Here is a 19,128-nt window from a genome sequence, read left to right on the forward strand (position 1 = left end):
GTAAGTGGGTGTTTAGATGGCTGCGTAAAATCTGCGCAAATGTTATAATCATTACATAGTTACAGCCTTGTAAATTTAGTGTTACATTTTAAAAACTGTAGGAGAAGGAGAGACGCAGTGAAACAGAAAGAACAAGTTGAGGAAGTAGTTGATAAGGCCTTTGCTTTGAAAAGGAAGCTTTTCATTTTGATTCTAAATAGAATAAAGACTTAACAAAACTAGAAGAATAGATTAGTGAATAGAAGTAATTGTTGTACAGCTTTTAGTGGACAATTGATGCATATTTTTTGAACTGAGGCTTTCTTTAATGAAGAAAGCTATCTGCAGGATCACAAATTAGTTCATGTCATTAATTAAAGAGGGCAATGTTATGAAAGGAAGAATGGTATTCCTATGGCAAAAGAGGTGATGGTACCTAGAAATGTAGGAGAAGATATTGCAGAAGGGGTACATGGAAGGCGTAGTCAGGGTACTGTATACAAATGGAATTGTAGTAGTGTTTCTAGTATTAGACAGCAAACCATTTATATATTAGGAAAAATCCATATAATTCCAAGGCAAAGTTTTTAAAACACAAAATAACTTATACCACTCAACAATGCAAACTTTAGGTAGGAATATATAACAAAAATTAGAATTGGGGCAATAACACATCCCTACCATACTCCTGCTTTATGTTTAGGAGAGATAAGAAGGGCACTTTTGCATGGTAGTGTGGTAGACTTGGAAATGGCTTGTTCTGCAGTTTTGTTTCTTTGGTCCTGATCATATTACAGTTGATAAGTTGTGACAGTTTATAGTTTTAAAAATGAGATTGCAAACGTGTTCTATAAAAAAAGAAGAGAATGTTTGTTTATGTTGTTGATGCACTTACTAGAAGAATTAAACACAGACTGTTGACATATTAGTGAAAAAGTAAATTATGATCACTGGCAAAAGTTACCTGTATATTTATTTGTAGAGGGGTGGTTTGACTTGTGTATACGCCAAGTTATATGTGAGCAGTGTTATAATGAATTAGAAGATAATAAAATGAACAACACATAGATATTAGATACCCATTTTGTAAGATTATAAAACACCTGCTAATGTAGAAAAACTATGAAGCCCCCCCCCCCCCAAAAAAACATGTATTATTCTTTCTAGCATTGCGAAAGGCCATTATGGACTGCTCTCCAGCACTAACTACTACTCTACAATCCATGCAGTATGATACCATTGGGGAAAACTGTGGAGCCAAATCTTGAAGTTTAATTTGGACTTTTCAATGGACTCTCTGCTTTTGTGTTGTGTTGCTATTGAAGTCAAGGGTCCTTAACACCTTGGCTGCTAGGGGGTTTTCCCGCTAGGTGCTGGATCCTTTGTTTTCCCATTGTTCATGACAAGGTCAACTCGTCATAAGCACAGGGCAGGTAAAACCCATGACGAGTTGACCTTGTCATGAGCACTGAAGGGGTTAAGCATTTCATATCTTCTTGCTGCTCACTATGAACTCCTCTTAAACAATGTGCAAACATAACAGGGGGAAAAAAATACCACATATGATTTTTGGCAGCATTCTGAATAGCTGTAACACGCCGCTCACTAGCTGCTAAAACAACACTACAATCCATGCAATACGTGGCCAGTCTTGAAAACTGTGCAGGCATATCTGTTGTAGTAGTCTGTCCCTCTAAAGGGACTTTATGGCTGGGAATTATTGCTGCTGCCACTGATGTAGATTGTCCTCTTGCTTCCTTCTGCTTGATCAACAGTTGGAGACATTTTCTATGATAAGTTTTAAGAATATATAACATGAACATTGTCCCACATGAGTCCCAAAAATTTCTCCAGGTAAAGATCTACCACCTGCTCATAATAAACTTCTGGAAACGAAGATTCAAGAAAGAGGAGTGGGTGTATACTTCCTACTAATTTTATTGAACAGTATATTATCCACTGATGTTCCCTACTTTTACGGTCATGTGATATTTTGAGATTGTGAATTGCACTAGTTTTGAATGCCCCATGGGTTTGGGTGCCAATGAACAGTTTAATGGGTGTTTGGTAGTTATGTTCACTTTGTGAGTTCAGATGATGTTATCAGTGATGTCATTTGAGATGACATCAGTGATGACAGTGACCATATCATGAGGGATGTAATATGTGAGGTCATAAGCAGTACATTGCTGGGGTGTGAGTTATAGTTAACCCATCTAACTATCACTGCAGGATTTCTCTGGTTTTGTATGAGTGAAATAGCAGCATAACTATAACGTCCCTGTAACCTTTGTTTTTTTACAATGAATATATATATATATATATATATAGATATATATATATATACTTGCTTCCAAATCACCGCTTGTGGCTGCCTCTCCTGAGCAAGAAGACGAAAAGTGGACCCAGGTATCAGTGCCAATCAAATATGTTTTATTATTCGACCAGCCAGTCCGCCATGAGGCGTTTCTACCCCCAATCGGGTCTTGATGACATGACGCGTTGTCATAGGAAGGGGAGGCATTTAAAGTGTGTAAACAGGAAATGGCCATTGCACAGTGCAAAATTCATCATAAAAAGCAAAGAGTTACTTTTAGCAGCATAATACAACGAAACTGTGCAAACAATACATGTCTCAGTGCAAGATTCATAAATAAAAGGCAACAAGTTGTTCCTAGCAGCATAATACCACAATAATGTACAAAATATCATGCATAGAATCAAGAAAAATGACCTTTTGAATAAATATATAAATAAATATATACATATTTAAAAACACTTGTTCTAATGATTTAAAAAAAGATTCTTTTGTCATTTTGATTGCATGCCAGAGTAATATATCTACTTCAAAAGCTTCCTAGTGTCATGGGGGCTAACATTAAAACATATGTGTCTGTGATGGTTGTCCTATAAAAGTTGGTAACCTGGAAGTCCATGTATACAAGAAAATTCATTACCAGCACAGCCATGTATAAAATACCATACATGTTGAATTGTAGATATTCAAGTTGATATTGCCACAGTTGCTTTATATACCTTTATAATGTAGCCCAAGTGGGCAATATCTACTATCGCAAGAACCTGAGATAATTATATAAATCCATCCTGTATTACCGCCACTTTATGCGAAAATGTCAAAAAATAAATATATGTGCAAAATTAAATAGCTAATACCCTTGTGCATCAAAGCACCTACTAATCCTAAACCTCCAAGAGAAAGTGTTAAATCCCAAAAATCATACCTAAATTCATTCATATTGTATAAAACCAGAACCTGATTGTAATGGTTGTCATCTTCATATTCAATATGGGCCCACATTGAAATTTATAAATACCAGAGAACGATTTACAAGAGATATGAACTGGGAAACGAAGATTACAAACAAGTATAAAAATCTTCACTGGAATTAAGTCTCGCAGGATGCTTGTATCGAGTTCAATTATGTACCTAGTCTCGAGGAGACGTAACTTTGCCTCCCGGTTTCCACCCCGCTTCATAGGAAAGACCGTGTCAATTACATAGTACTGCAAGAAATTGGGAGTGCTGTTATGGGACTGCTCGAAGTGTCTAGCTACTGGATAGGCTTCATCCTTTCCCATGATAGCTCTTATGTACTGGAGTATCCGTTTGTGGGCCGGCAGTTTTGTGCTGCCAATATATCTCAGCCCACAAGGACACTCCAGCACAAACATAGCATATTCAGTCTTACATGTCAATCTTTTACCAATCATAATAGGCTCTGGTTAAAAGGGACTAACATACTGGGTTTAGTTGCAACCAAATCTACAGGACTTGCAACTAGGGCATTTTCTGAAACCCTTAATCTGTCCTATCCATGTTCCCTGAGTAGCTACTTCAGGGCTGCGCCTCACCAGACTATTGCCTATCAAATAGGATTTTCTAAATGTAAGTGTCAATTTCTTTGACACTAAACCTCCAAACACAGGGTCCCCCTGCACCAAATTCCAGTTACGATTGTAGATCCTACGCAGCTCTTGATGTTGTCTATTGTAAATGAGAATGAGCCTAGTTTGGGTACCTGATTTACTGTCAACTTGTCCTACTTTTTTTGTCTTAGGTATCGATCCTTCACTTCTAGATATGGACTTAGTATTTTGGATAGCTGCGCCAATTACACTGGCAGCATAGCCTCTGGCAAAAAAGTGTTTCTTGCTGGCTAACTGGTCAATCTGACACTCCACGTCCAAGCTGCATATGCATCTGATACGCAGTATCTCGCCATAAGGGATGCTGCGTATCAGATGCTGCGGATGGTGACTCGATGCGTGCAGTACAGTATTGCCCGCTGTAGGCTTCCTATATAGTCTAGTTGCCAAAGAGTTGTTATCTGAGTATCCCTCCACATCTAAAAAACAGACAGCTTGTGTATCAATTGTTGACGTAAAATGTAAGTTAAGGCAGTTGATATTAAGCAATTAAGCATTTCCATAAATTTGATGGCACTCTGCTCTGTGCCTCTCCAGATGAAAAACAGGTAGTTATAGTTAGGACCTATTATCCAAAGGAAATCCGCAACATTCTATTTCCAATAACTTTGGCGCTGATTGATGAATCTTCGCAACATGTTCCAAACTTTTGGCCAGCTCCGGTCCTCTCCAATCCTGAAAGTCTCGGGATGATTCGTCAAGCAGGGGCTTAGAAAAAAGGAGGGTCCCAAAACGTGTTTCCCCAATGCAATTTCCCATAGGACCTTTAGCCGCAGCTACAGGTGGAACTGCTGAACGTAATGACTCCAAATTTGGCAGAGAGGTATTCCTCAGTTCAGACTCGTGCCTTTTGCTTAAATGGTGTCAATCTGTTCAGTAGTTACTGAGACAATTACAGTTAAAAGTACATATATATCTATGGCTGCGTTGGTTCCGCACATCCTGCGCGCACCCTGAGCCCACCCTCCGGATCACGCGTTGAATGCTAATTGGCTGTCAAGTGGTTGTCAACATTCAAAACTAGGAACTGTTGGCAGCCGTTTTATGCCTTGGTAGAAGCGAGGCTGAAGAAGTCTGTGGAATATGTGTGCAAAATGTATAAAGGGGGCAGGGTAGAAATACCCTGACCCTCTAGACCCGCTTAGGGCGTCCCAGAAGAACTCCCAGGCCACCCCAATTATTTTTTTTTTAAACCTGCTAATTGCGCACAGGGTGCGCAGATCCTGCCGTAAAAAATCAAATAAGTAGAATGGAGCTTCTTTTATAATTAGCCCCCGGGGGGCAAATCCTGGGGGAAAAATTAATAAATCAAAAGGGGCCCTGGGGACCGCCGCCGCCGGGGCTACAATAATACATTGTTGGAGGGGCTCAAAAGCCCCTCCCAGTATAATTTTTTAGGGGGGCTCAATGGCCCCCCCAAGCCCCGGGGACCACCACCCCCGGGGCTTTATGGATTGTGGGAGAGGGGCTGTGTGGCCCCCCTCCTGGAGCTCTCGAGGGCCCTGGGGACCATCACCCCCCAGGGCCGGCTCCTGCGGTGTCCTGGGGAGCCTACCCCGGGACACTGCCTTTTTGCTATGAGAGGGCAGGAGTCTCCCACCCTCCCATATCAAACGTGGTTTGGATTTTGAAAGAAAGAGCAGGGAAGCCAACCATATTGCTTTTCCACATGGGAGCTGCATTTTAGCAGCTCCCCATGTGGAAAAGCGATGCCGGCTTCCGAAGGACGCGGGGAGCCAGCTCGGACCGTGGGGGCAATGGGGCTCCCCCCACAGTCCCCAATGTTTTTTGGAGGAGTGTGGCTCAATGGTTAGAGCGGCAGACCCTGATGCAGAGTTCTGGCCAGGGACCAGGGTTCGATTCCCGCCTCGGTGGGGTCTCGGGCTCAATTTCCTCAGACCTGTTAATTCTCGCCTCGGTGCCTATTCTAATCACGGGCCTCACGCTGCAACTCTGGGCAATAGCTTGCTTAGCCTCCACACCGGACCCAACAGCGCTAAGGATGCCTGGTTTCACCCTGGGGGTGCCCAGGAGTGGACACTTCACAGGGAAAGCCAGGAGGGGTTCCACAGCGGTATGAGTATCAGCGCCAGGAAGCCGAATAGGCGACACCGCAAGGTGACCGTCTGGTGACAGTGCGCTCTATAAGTACCATGACATTTACATTTACATTTACATTTTTTTATAAGCCCCGGGGGATGGGGTCCCCCGGGGATAATAAAAATTAGTGATAGCGGCTATTTTTTTTTAACTGTAAAATCAGGAGTTGTGCAGCCAGCGCGGCGCTCAGTGCGGCCCCCTGGTGTGCACACGTTGGATGCACGGCTTCTAACTCGTAGGGTGCGCGACTCCAGCGTGCGTGGTGCGCGACTCGTATGCGTTGTTCTGCACGACTTTGGCGTGTTGGGTGCCCGACTCCAAGCCAAAAAACAAATAATATTTTTCAGATATACATCAAGCTTATGTGTTTAGTTCTTTGGTGTCTCTAAAAAGAGCACTTGTGTTTATTGAGAGATTTTAGTACCTACAAGTAAGTACCGATGCAGAGTCTGAAGTTTATGAGGAAGACTGTTTCCCTCATCTGTAAAATGTACATCATCTCTCCTATAGATACCATCCATATTGAAATGCAGATTGTTGTAGTAAATGGACCCCATTCTATAGTCTTGGAGAAATTCAAAAACAGATGTATTCACATGTTTCCTAGCTTTCTCAATCTGTGGACAAAATTGATTGTACCAGTTCCATTTCTGCCTTTGACATATGTTAGAATAGACAGAGGTATTTTTGGGGGAAAAGTGACATCAATTCTCTAAAGGTATCCTTCATAATCATTTCCAGACTTACCTCAGTCAAAGTGCCTAAGTCATTGCCACCACAGTGCACAATTATGAGGTCAGGGTGTTGGAGATGCAAAAAAGGATTTAACCAATGGCATCAATTGGTGCCACTTTAACCCTCTCTGTCCAATCCATTTAAGGCCTACATTTGGTAAACATAGGTCTTTGTGAATTCCTTTGATTTCTGCATACCTTTGGCTCCAGAAAATTTAGCTGTGTCACACAATCCACACTCTAAGCATCTTGAAGTGAGGTCTGGATGCACTCAGATGGTGTCAGTAAATGGAATGGCAGTTTGAAAAGTAAGATTTTTCTAAAATGGTGGATTAGATGCAGTTTTGAAAAAAGAAAAGAAATGATTGGTTGTTTGACAACATTCTACACTGAAAACTAGGGTGCATGTTTCTGTTTTTTAAAAGCATGATTCTTATTGGTTAACAAAAACTGGAACATTACATAAGATAAGCTGATTGGTTGAAAAGTCAGGCACACTTGCTGTTTTGATTAGCAACATTGTGTGGTAAACTTTTGACCTGTGTGCTCAGTTAAGTGTTCCATGAACTGTTTCTATGGTAACAGGCAGAAGGCAGATTGGGGGTAGGAATAAATTGTATGTCAATTGGAAAGGGTTGAAATGTGTAACCAATAGAAACGTGTGTTTGCTTTTGAATTAATGTGGGAAGCAATGTGATTTGATGTTTAGGTGTGTATGTCTGCAAAATGAGAGGGAAACTTTGCCATTCTTTGGTTTTGGTGAGAGGTGAACAGAACAGAGATTCTGTATAAGAACACCTGCTGTGTGACTGACATACTTCTTAATCTACAAAACAATTTGAAAGGTGAGCTATTAATTTGTGAGGGGATGTATGTGGTGCATTTTGATTTTAATCAGACTAATGTGTTTCTCCTGCTAAAGTGCAGGGAATACTTGTGTATTTAGTAACCATTCTGAGAAAAGCATTTGTGTATTTCATGTGTTTGCAGACAGGTAACTGTGCTGTTCTCATGTGTTGGTAGAATTAGAAACCAGTCATTGTTTATTTATTTGCAAAACGAGTCAAGTTTCTACACTAAAATGCAGTACTCCTTCTAGACTATGAAATGTGTTTTGGTAAAATGCAAGCGATAGTGTTGTTTGTCTAGACTCACACAGTGAGTCTTGTGTGCATTTAGGAATCATTCTGACAGAAGCACTCTGTACTAATGTGTAGTAGAACATTTTGAGCAATGAGTGTAGTTACCTTATGTCTTGTAGACTAGTAAATGTGTTTTGGTAAAATGCAAGGTATAGGGGTCGATTCCGATCCGGTAAAAAGCGCTCCGATTTGCAGTTCGGAGCGTTTTTCCCCGTACGAATCGCACCCGTAGGCGTCCCCGTACGATTCAGCAAGTACGATCACAAATAAATGCGTGGCTCCGTACGACTCGTACAAAACACCGTACAAATCGAAAATCCTTACGATTTGCAGTCGGCTGACGCACCACGCAGCGTCCGTACGTAAATAGACCGCGCCTTCCGACCCAGGAAGTACGATCCGTGTCGAACACACACCGTACGGCTCTTTTGCTATGAGAGCTCTAAACTACCGTAAACCCACACTCCGTCAAACCCGGCACCCGGTACACGACAAGCAAGACATGAACGCCATCGTCCGTGTCATCCCTATCCTGTACGCCCACCACCTCGTATATAGAAACCGACGACGGCGCAGAAGGTGAGTACAACGAACACCAACATACCTGTACGTGTTGCCATACGAGCACATCTCCATTGCACGACTGTCATGTCTGGGTACGTTGCACCACACAATCCCGCACAACACCAGTGTCATACGGAGACGTACCGCACCTACGTCATCGACTTCGGGGTACGGAACGTCACCGCACAACACCAGTGTAATACGGAGACGTCCCGCACCTACGTCATCGACCACGGGGTACGGAACGTCACCGCACATCACTAGTGTAATACGGAGAGGTACCGCACCTACGTCATCGACTTCGGGGTACGGTACGTCACCGGACTCCACCAGTGTTATACGTGCCGCATGTACGTCATCCAGCTCGGGGTACGGTACGTCACCGCACAACACCAGTGTCATACGGAGACGTACCGCACCTACGTCATCGACTTCGGGGTACGGTACGTCACCGCACTCCACCAGTGTTATACGTGCCGCATGTACGTCATCCAGCTCGGGGTACGGTACGTCACCGCACAACACCAGTGTCATACGGAGACGTACCGCACCTACGTCATCGACTTCGGGGTACGGTACGTCACCGCACTCCACCAGTGTTATACGTGCCGCATGTACGTCATCCAGCTCGGGGTACGGTACGTCACCGCACAACACCAGTGTCATACGGAGACGTACCGCACCTACGTCATCGACTTCGGGGTACGGTACGTCACCGCACTCACCAGTGTTATACGTGCCGCATGTACGTCATCCAGCTCGGGGTACAGTACGTCACCGCACATCACTAGTGTAATACGGAGAGGTACCGCACCTACGTCATCGACTTCGGGGTACGGTACGTCACCGCACTCCACCAGTGTTATACGTGCTGCATGTACGTCATCGAGCTCGATGTACGTCATCCAGCTCACCGCACAACACCAGTGCAATAGACGTGTGGGACATACGTCTGCTAAGTAATTGTATGTGTAAGTATGAGAGTGTGTGTCTGAAACACCCCCCCTGGCCACCTGTGCCCAGCATCAGAGTGCCCAGCATCAGAGTGCCCACCACTGCCCAGCATCAGAGTGCCCAACATCAGAGTGCCCACCACTGCCCAGCATCAGAGTCCCCACCACTGCCCAGCATCAGAGTGCCCAGCATCAGAGTGCCCAGCATCAGAGTGCCCACCACTGCCCAGCATCAGAGTGCCCAGCATCAGAGTGCCCAGCATCAGAGTGCCCACCACTGCCCAGCATCAGAGTGCCCAGCATCAGAGTGCCCAGCATCAGAGTGCCCAGCATCAGAGTACCCACCACTGCCCAGCATCAGAGTGCCCAGCATCAGAGTCCCCACCACTGCCCAGCATCAGAGTGCCCAGCATCAGAGTGCCCAGCATCAGAGTGCCCACCACTGCCCAGCATCAGAGTGCCCACCACTGCCCAGCATCAGAGTGCCCAGCATCAGAGTGCCCAGCATCAGAGTGCCCACCACTGCCCAGCATCAGAGTGCCCAGCATCAGAGTGCCCAGCATCAGAGTGCCCACCACTGCCCAGCATCAGAGTGCCCAGCATCAGAGTGCCCAGCATCAGAGTACCCACCACTGCCCAGCATCAGAGTGCCCACCACTGCCCAGCATCAGAGTGCCCAGCATCAGAGTGCCCACCACTGCCCAGCATCAGAGTCCCCACCACTGCCCAGCATCAGAGTGCCCAGCATCAGAGTGCCCACCACTGCCCAGCATCAGAGTGCCCAGCATCAGAGTGCCCAGCATCAGAGTGCCCACCACTGCCCAGCATCAGAGTGCCCAGCATCAGAGTGCCCAGCATCAGAGTGCCCACCACTGCCCAGCATCAGAGTCCCCACCACTGCCCAGCATCAGAGTGCCCAGCATCAGAGTCCCCACCACTGCCCAGCATCAGAGTGCCCAGCATCAGAGTGCCCAGCATCAGAGTGCCCACCACTGCCCAGCATCAGAGTGCCCACCACTGCCCAGCATCAGAGTGCCCAGCATCAGAGTGCCCAGCATCAGAGTGCCCACCACTGCCCAGCATCAGAGTGCCCACCACTGCCCAGCATCAGAGTGCCCACCACTGCCCAGCATCAGAGTGCCCAGCATCAGAGTACCCACCACTGCCCAGCATCAGAGTGCCCAGCATCAGAGTGCCCAGCATCAGAGTCCCCACCACTGCCCAGCATCAGAGTCCCCACCACTGCCCAGCATCAGAGTGCCCAGCATCAGAGTGCCCAGCATCAGAGTGCCCACCACTGCCCAGCATCAGAGTGCCCAGCATCAGAGTGCCCAGCATCAGAGTGCCCACCACTGCCCAGCATCAGAGTCCCCACCACTGCCCAGCATCAGAGTGCCCAGCATCAGAGTGCCCAGCATCAGAGTGCCCACCACTGCCCAGCATCAGAGTGCCCACCACTGCCCAGCATCAGAGTGCCCAGCATCAGAGTGCCCAGCATCAGAGTGCCCACCACTGCCCAGCATCAGAGTGCCCAGCATCAGAGTGCCCAGCATCAGAGTGCCCACCACTGCCCAGCATCAGAGTCCCCACCACTGCCCAGCATCAGAGTGCCCAGCATCAGAGTGCCCAGCATCAGAGTGCCCAGCATCAGAGTGCCCACCACTGCCCAGCATCAGAGTCCCCACCACTGCCTAGCATCAGAGTGCCCAGCATCAGAGTGCCCAGCATCAGAGTCCCCACCACTGCCCAGCATCAGAGTGCCCAGCATCAGAGTGCCCAGCATCAGAGTGCCCACCACTGCCCAGCATCAGAGTCCCCACCACTGCCCAGCATCAGAGTCCCCACCACTGCCCAGCATCAGAGTGCCCAGCATCAGAGTCCCCACCACTGCCCAGCATCAGAGTGCCCAGCATCAGAGTGCCCAGCATCAGAGTGCCCACCACTGCCCAGCATCAGAGTCCCCACCACTGCCCAGCATCAGAGTGCCCAGCATCAGAGTGCCCACCACTGCCCAGCATCAGAGTGCCCAGCATCAGAGTGCCCACCACTGCCCAGCATCAGAGTGCCCAGCATCAGAGTGCCCACCACTGCCCAGCATCAGAGTGCCCAGCATCAGAGTGCCCAGCATCAGAGTGCCCACCACTGCCCAGCATCAGAGTGCCCAGCATCAGAGTGCCCAGCATCAGAGTGCCCACCACTGCCCAGCATCAGAGTGCCCAGCATCAGAGTGCCCAGCATCAGAGTGCCCAGCATCAGAGTACCCACCACTGCCCAGCATCAGAGTGCCCAGCATCAGAGTGCCCAGCATCAGAGTCCCCACCACTGCCCAGCATCAGAGTCCCCACCACTGCCCAGCATCAGAGTGCCCAGCATCAGAGTGCCCAGCATCAGAGTGCCCAGCATCAGAGTGCCCACCACTGCCCAGCATCAGAGTGCCCACCACTGCCCAGCATCAGAGTGCCCAGCATCAGAGTGCCCAGCATCAGAGTGCCCACCACTGCCCAGCATCAGAGTGCCCAGCATCAGAGTGCCCAGCATCAGAGTGCCCACCACTGCCCAGCATCAGAGTCCCCACCACTGCCCAGCATCAGAGTGCCCAGCATCAGAGTGCCCAGCATCAGAGTACCCACCACTGCCCAGCATCAGAGTGCCCACCACTGCCCAGCTCGTACATCATAAACATACCATTGTCAACCTCATTACCCTCAGGAGATAGACACATTTTAGTAGACCTAAATGTGAACATCACACCAGCTCCCAGGCACCCAGCAGTCACAGACATCATCACACAAACTACAAATCTGAAAAGAAAAAATCAGCTTTATTCAGCGGAATCACAAAAGAAAAGCAAATGAGAGTCCTCGCTCATTAAAGGGCAATGGCCAGTCCAATAGAGTCTCAGCAATAGCTTGTGCCTCCATGGGTGTCATCTCACCCAAACATGCCTGCACATGGCGTTTAATCAGCTGTGCTGACTACGGGGGCACCATCTGTGGAATCCTCCGGCACCGCATGGACAGGAGAGGGAAGGACAGGTGGAGTGGGTGCAGGTGTAGTGGATTCATCCACACTGGTTGGGGCATCGCCGAAAGTAGATTAAAAAACCTGGCTGCACACCTCAGCCAGGGCGGAAAAACTACCACCAGAACCCGGGGACACATTGGGGGTGGAGGTACAGGGCTGTGAGTCAGTCCTACTGGGTGTGTGGATGTGTGTGTGAGGTGTCTCCCCTCTCCCTGTGGGTGTGCCTACTTGCCCTTGAGACTGTGTGCGTGGAGCTTTGAGCTTCTTATGCTGTGTGTGTGCGCTGGGTGTGTCTGACCTGTGGCGTGTGCGTGTATGCTGTGTAGGTATGTGAGAGGCAGAGGTGGATGGCTCGGAAGGATGGGGGGGGGACAGATGCTGCTGGGTGTACATAGCTGCCGTCAGCGTTGATTCAATGGCAGCCACACTCCGACGCAGATCAGACATGGCTGATGACATGCCCTCCATGAACGACACCACCTGTGTAATCAGTTGTGTATGTCCATGGAGGACAGACAGCATGGATGCCTGACCTACTGCAATCTGCCGGAGTAGGTCCACTGTCTCAGCACTGAGGGCAGCAGGGGACACAGGGGCAGGGGCTGCGGTGCCGGGAACAAAGGAGACACGGGGGCTAGCACGGACCCTAGGCACACCAAGGAGTGGGAGGTTGGAGATGGGACTGGAGGAGGGGAGGGCAGCCAAAGATGTATGAGTGACCATTGCTGCATATTCCCCCCCCTCCTGAGAGTCTGTCTCGGATTCGTCGGCATGGTACGATGTGTCAGTCACATGTCGTGCGGCCTGTAGACTCTCCTCCCACTCTGTGCCACTGCCTCCCTCTGACACCTCCCAGCAGGTGGCACTGTCGGTGTGTCCCTCCGCCTGGTCCGCGCCTCTGTCTCCTCCAGATTCAGATGATGATGCTGTGAGCAAGGAGAAGAATTAAAACATATCAGTCACCTGTACACATCAGACATATCAGCTGCAAATCATATGGCCTCTTTCGTCAACATGGCATGCATCATGAGTCACATGACACATAACTCTTCATAATGACAATTCTACTTGTGGAGAAATGTCAGAGACACACAGCTCAATGTAAGGTAGGAGACAAGGTATAGGCAAGGAAAATACTTGTATGAGAGACACAATCATGATCCACTGCCTGACAACAGGATAGCTGATGATGCATAACAGTTCATTACCCAACCCTGCCACCCAAATCAAGACCTGGTCATGTTTGATTAGCTTTGACTCTGTGCCACATTAGAAAAGTCCTGGGCAAACTGCCATGTGATGCCGTCCTGGGACCTGAAACAAGTCTTCCATCACCTCACACTGCCATCACCGCTTTGTACATCCAAAGTCACATTGTGTGGCAAACCATCAATACCATGTACAAAGAACATGCCACAGATGGAGAGAATATGCACACACGCACTGCCCAGTGTGAGTATGCAGAAGTCCAAAATATAGCACATGTACATTGTGCACCTGCAGCTAACACAAGATAATTAGAAAGTGTACCATGGACAAAGGCCACTGAGGCTGACTTGTGCACAAAACACTTGTTGAGACTCAAGAACAGTGCCACAATATGAAGAAGGGCAGACATAGTGCACATGTGGTGCTACATTTAAGGTACGAACAGGTGTGACATACCCCCCTACAACATGAAGATGTGCAAAGGAAGATGCAACTTGAGATACTGCACCATAGGAGTACATGTCAAAAACAAGCATTAGCCAAAGCAAACCTCTACTGTGGAGTAGGGCAAGGCATGTAAAGAAGCAGCTGCTGACAGAGGGACAATCGAATTCCAATGCATGAACTGCCTGTCTGACTACACCACTCAAACTATGGGAGTGTGACCATGCCGTAGAGCTCTTCAGGTACCATTTCTCACACACATGACTACAAACAGACATGTACCTACCCCCTTCGTGCTGCTGTCCCTCCTGCAACTGCCTATGGAGGTCTGGGAACACCACTTCCAGGACCCGGAGCATGTTGGGGGTGAGTTGCCGGCTGCCGCCATGCCGGCGTGGAGCTTCCAGCTTCAGCTGGACTCGGGCGATGCGGCGGCTCCAGCACCGGATGTCCTGCCACCTCTTCTTTATGTTTCGAAGCCTCCTGCGAGGCCCCCCCTCTCTCCGGACAGCCCTGGCGATGTCCACCCAGATTTCACCCTTCTCATAGGCAGATACCTGTCACAAATGTAAAGTTACAGAACATCAGTATACCTGGTGCATGTTCCCAAGACACCCATATGTCCACAAAATACATGATGACAATAGGGCAACGTATGGCACACACATTAGCATCATTGTCCAGGAGTATGTGGCCTGTGTGCTAACAAAACTGCTTAGCATTACATTGTAAATCTACAGATTACATGAGGGCTGTAAAACACTCTTTGAGCATGACACTCACTGAACAAGACATGCTATATCTGGGTGCAATGCAGCACGTGACATGCTGTCACACACCACACTACAACAAATAACTCTCTTCTAACAACACTGTGCACCCTGGCACTCACTCACAACAACATTGCATCTATCCAGTATTACTACACAGTGGCTATGATGTCACACACACAACAGGTGCACACTCCAAGGTATTGCACACATCACTCACCTGATCCCCTGGTCTCCCATACAGCTTGCTGAAGTTGGGCAGGAGGGCATCCAGAAGGGCCTTGTTCTCACCATCAGTGAATGCAGGTGCCCTCTCCATGTTCAGCTAATCAGGGCCAGAGGATTCAGAGACAGCAGCTGTGGTTAGCACACCAATGTTGTGCAGGCAAGTGCCCTCCCACAGCCACATGCTGCCTTATATCTGTGCTGCAGAGGGTCTGTGAGTCCAAGGAGTAGTGTGTGATAGGCCACCATAATTTGCATCCTATGTTCCATCCAATCACATCACACCTAAGCCCATTACACACATATGCATGGTTTGAAAATAGAGCCAGAGCTGAACAACAACTTTCGCAACATTGTATACTTTTTCCTAACTGAATCTTCCAGGACACCTGTAGGAGTGTAAAAAACTCCGTATCCATGACAACCTGGTTGCATTTGGAACAGTACACTGTTTCCTTAGTTGTTCCCTATGAAATTTTAAAAATCCACACACAAGTACGGTGACATTGCCATTGCTACACATTGAATGGTGTAACGATGCGTACACAGGCCCGTACCATTGGGGTACGCTCAGCTCGCGTAGAGCCTAAAGGCGATAGGGAAACGATGCGTACACAGGCCCGTACCATTGGGGTACGCTCAGCTCGCGTAGAGCCTAAAGGCGATAGGGAAACGATGCGTACACAGGCCCGTACCATTGGGGTACGCTCAGCTCGCGTAGAGCCTAAAGGCATAGGGAAACGATGCGTACACAGGCCCGTACCATTGGGGTACGCTCAGCTCGCGTAGAGCCTAAAGGCGATAGGGAAACGATGCGTACACAGGCCCGTACCATTGGGGTACGCTCAGCTCGCGTAGAGCCTAAAGGCGATAGGGAAACGATGCGTACACAGGCCCGTACCATTGGGGTACGCTCAGCTCGCGTAGAGCCTAAAGGCATAGGGAAACGATGCGTACACAGGCCCCTACCATTGGGGTACATTGAGTCAGACATGGTCAAGTGAACGATTGTGTAGGCTGCGTCCCTGTCCACCTTCATGTCACCATTGGCAGAGTCACACTAGGAAATCACACAGCAGGGATGTAGTCTACACTCATGTCAACCATGTGGATGCATACATCAGCATGGCACACATACATCAGTATGTGCCAGGTTTGGCAGACATTGAAGAAGCACAGGGATTGTGACCGTGTGCCTCAGTTGATGTGTAAATAGCTTGCACAACATGTCATCATTCATGATGCACATGTGCATCACATGCATTCAACAATTTCAACACGATTGACGTCTGCAACATGTAGCGTGGCACATGAACACTCGAATGGGCCACAATTCAGTACAGGGAACTGCCACATGATGACAGGAACATGCCCACTGTCACAGAGGTGTCATAGCCGCACAGCATGACCCTGTGTGACCACGTCATGTGTGTGCCTTGTGCTACATTGTGCATGCTGTTAGCATATGCCATGAAGAGGTCAGTAAAGTATTACTCACCTCAGAATATCCACACATGTCATCCTGGACATGGCAATTTCCGTAATACCGTACACTTGTGTGTTGGTGTGTAATTCCTCTGGCTCTGCAAGTATCCTTGGCGTTGTGTCTGCCCTGATGACGTTATCTGAGTAGTCATATGTCACCTCTGCGTCCACACGTCAGGTCCTCTGTTTGTTTCTCAACACCAACGCAGGTCCGGTCTAAGTTAAAGCTTACACATTTTGTACCCTAAATCATTGTACTAACACTTCAGAACATTTACCTTTTATTGTCATACTCAAGACCGTGCCAATAGGGATGTCACTTACAAAGCCTGTGAGGAATGAAAAGGCCTCATGTTGGTGAGTGACCCTCACCGTCTGTGTCTCCACGGTTTTCACGTCAGGCACAACAACAAGAGCTGCTCCAATTGCGGGGAGCTGACATATGAATCCAGGTGTGATATGTCCCACAAGCCACTTAGACTCCAGCAGTTGGCACAGCAGCACAATAGCTCATGGTTGGGATGTAGGACCAGTGCATGTGTGTGGGTGTGGAGACATGTGAGCCCCTCATTAGTACATCATTCCCCAGGCGACACTCGTCAGGTAAACAACAAAAGTCAGAGATGTGTAATTGCATTGACAAATAACCATGATGCAAGTGCAATGCTGCATGGGATTAGGGTGACGGCGACCACACGGCTCCATCAGAACAGCAGCCATCGTAGCCAGCACCACGACCTACGGTCCCAGCCCTGCATGTGACACAGGAGGAGTAACTGCACTTCCTCATGTCCATGATGTCCTTCACCCCGGCCAGTGACTCTGCATCAGCTTCTGGCCCACCGTACCCGTCAGGGGGCAGTTGCGCCTCAGTTGATATGCCCCTGACGCCATCATTCGCTGAGTGACGGACGCAGGCGGTGCATACGTCCCAGAACCGCTGTGACAGACATGATCGGAATGTTCATCCAGGTCCCCGCTGGTGCAACTCACAACCTCACTGCCAGATCTCCCCCAGGTGTCAGCCGTGGCGCCATTCTGGGGTGGTGCTGGCCCCGATAACACACACTGTACGGCTCCGCCGTGGTAACTGTGTGGCAGAACACCGCTCTTAATGCTGCATGGGAATGTAAACATCAATGAGCTGGCCACACCTCATTACAATTGGCGCTAATGAGTATTGGGAGGGTCAAGAAGACCCACTGGCACGTGAGTGTCAGTCCCAACACCACAGGACAGGTGGACTGGGGGATGCGAGTGTTGTGGACACCTAGCCAGACACAGGTGATGTCTCAACTCAAAAGATGTATTTGGATGATTTGGCAACGTTCAGTGTAGTGTTTATGTGGGCGGTTGTAACCCTGGCCCTTCATCTCCCTGTTGTTGCGGTGAGGACCAACTTGTCACTCAGGTCCTTCAACTACACTAACGCTACGCTGAGCCTCTGCAGGCCTATCTTGATGAGAGTACTGTATGTATTTTTGCAAGCTTGTACAGCCACGCAGCATGTTTGTCTGTACATAGGCACGTTGTCAGACCCCCACTGCCCTACCCGGACTGACCATGTTCCCTGTCCTACCACCCCATCCCAGGAAGCATCTGCATGCAGCCCTCAAAACCACAGAACACATTCACGTTACCTACGCTGTAGAGGGTATCCAAGAGGTACAGGCACTACGCAAAGATGTCATCATCCTCCCTGACTCTGGGAGTGATGTTTAGCTACTTGACATGCATCTTTGCCTGCTACCCACACTCTCTGTGGGATATGTTTGTGTAACAGCTGCCAGTGTATGCGTTGTAGGTACAGCCAAAACGTGGCCACGCCCTTGTCGGATGCCAATCAACAACACTACTTTTGTTCCGGTGTGGCCTGGATAGCCACCACTCACTGGTCAGATCAATGACACCCAGGGAGGCTAATTAGTCCTAAGCTATGTATGTATAGAAATGTGACACTTTGCTACTGCCTACTGTTCCTTACAGATATTGGTTTACAAAAGGTAAGTAACTAGTCCTTGAAAGTACTGTGCATCTGCTGTAGGAGCATATATGTTGTGTCCTTGCTGTGATGGCAGGGTGACTAATGTACACACACCATGCCACGTGTGTAAATGACCCGTTCACATGTGTGATGGCATTACAGACCGTCAGTGACAAATGTAATTATCATGCTGTATGATGATGGTCATGTAATTGTCACTGAAAGTACACACCGCGACATGACTAAGGCTGAACAGTGCAAATGATTGCACATGTGGTGTGTGTGTGTATTGCAGTCTGCCCTCTGGGTGTGCAGACAACCTCCTACTGACATTGACATGACGTGTCTCACTGACATGATACATTGTCATGGTCACTTAGACCTGTACATCTGAAGGCTTGTATGCATGTCACATCCATTCCACACACTACAGGTATTTACCTTCGCCACGGAGGAGTGTGTGGGAGCTGGCATCTGTGTGTATCCCACACCACACTCCAAATTGTCTACATCATTTGAAGAGGTGTTGCTTGTGCCATGTACATTGTTATAGTCTTAGTCAGACAG

Source organism: Lissotriton helveticus, chromosome 8, assembly GCF_964261635.1.
Source record: "Lissotriton helveticus chromosome 8, aLisHel1.1, whole genome shotgun sequence".
Taxonomy (NCBI): domain Eukaryota; kingdom Metazoa; phylum Chordata; class Amphibia; order Caudata; family Salamandridae; genus Lissotriton; species Lissotriton helveticus.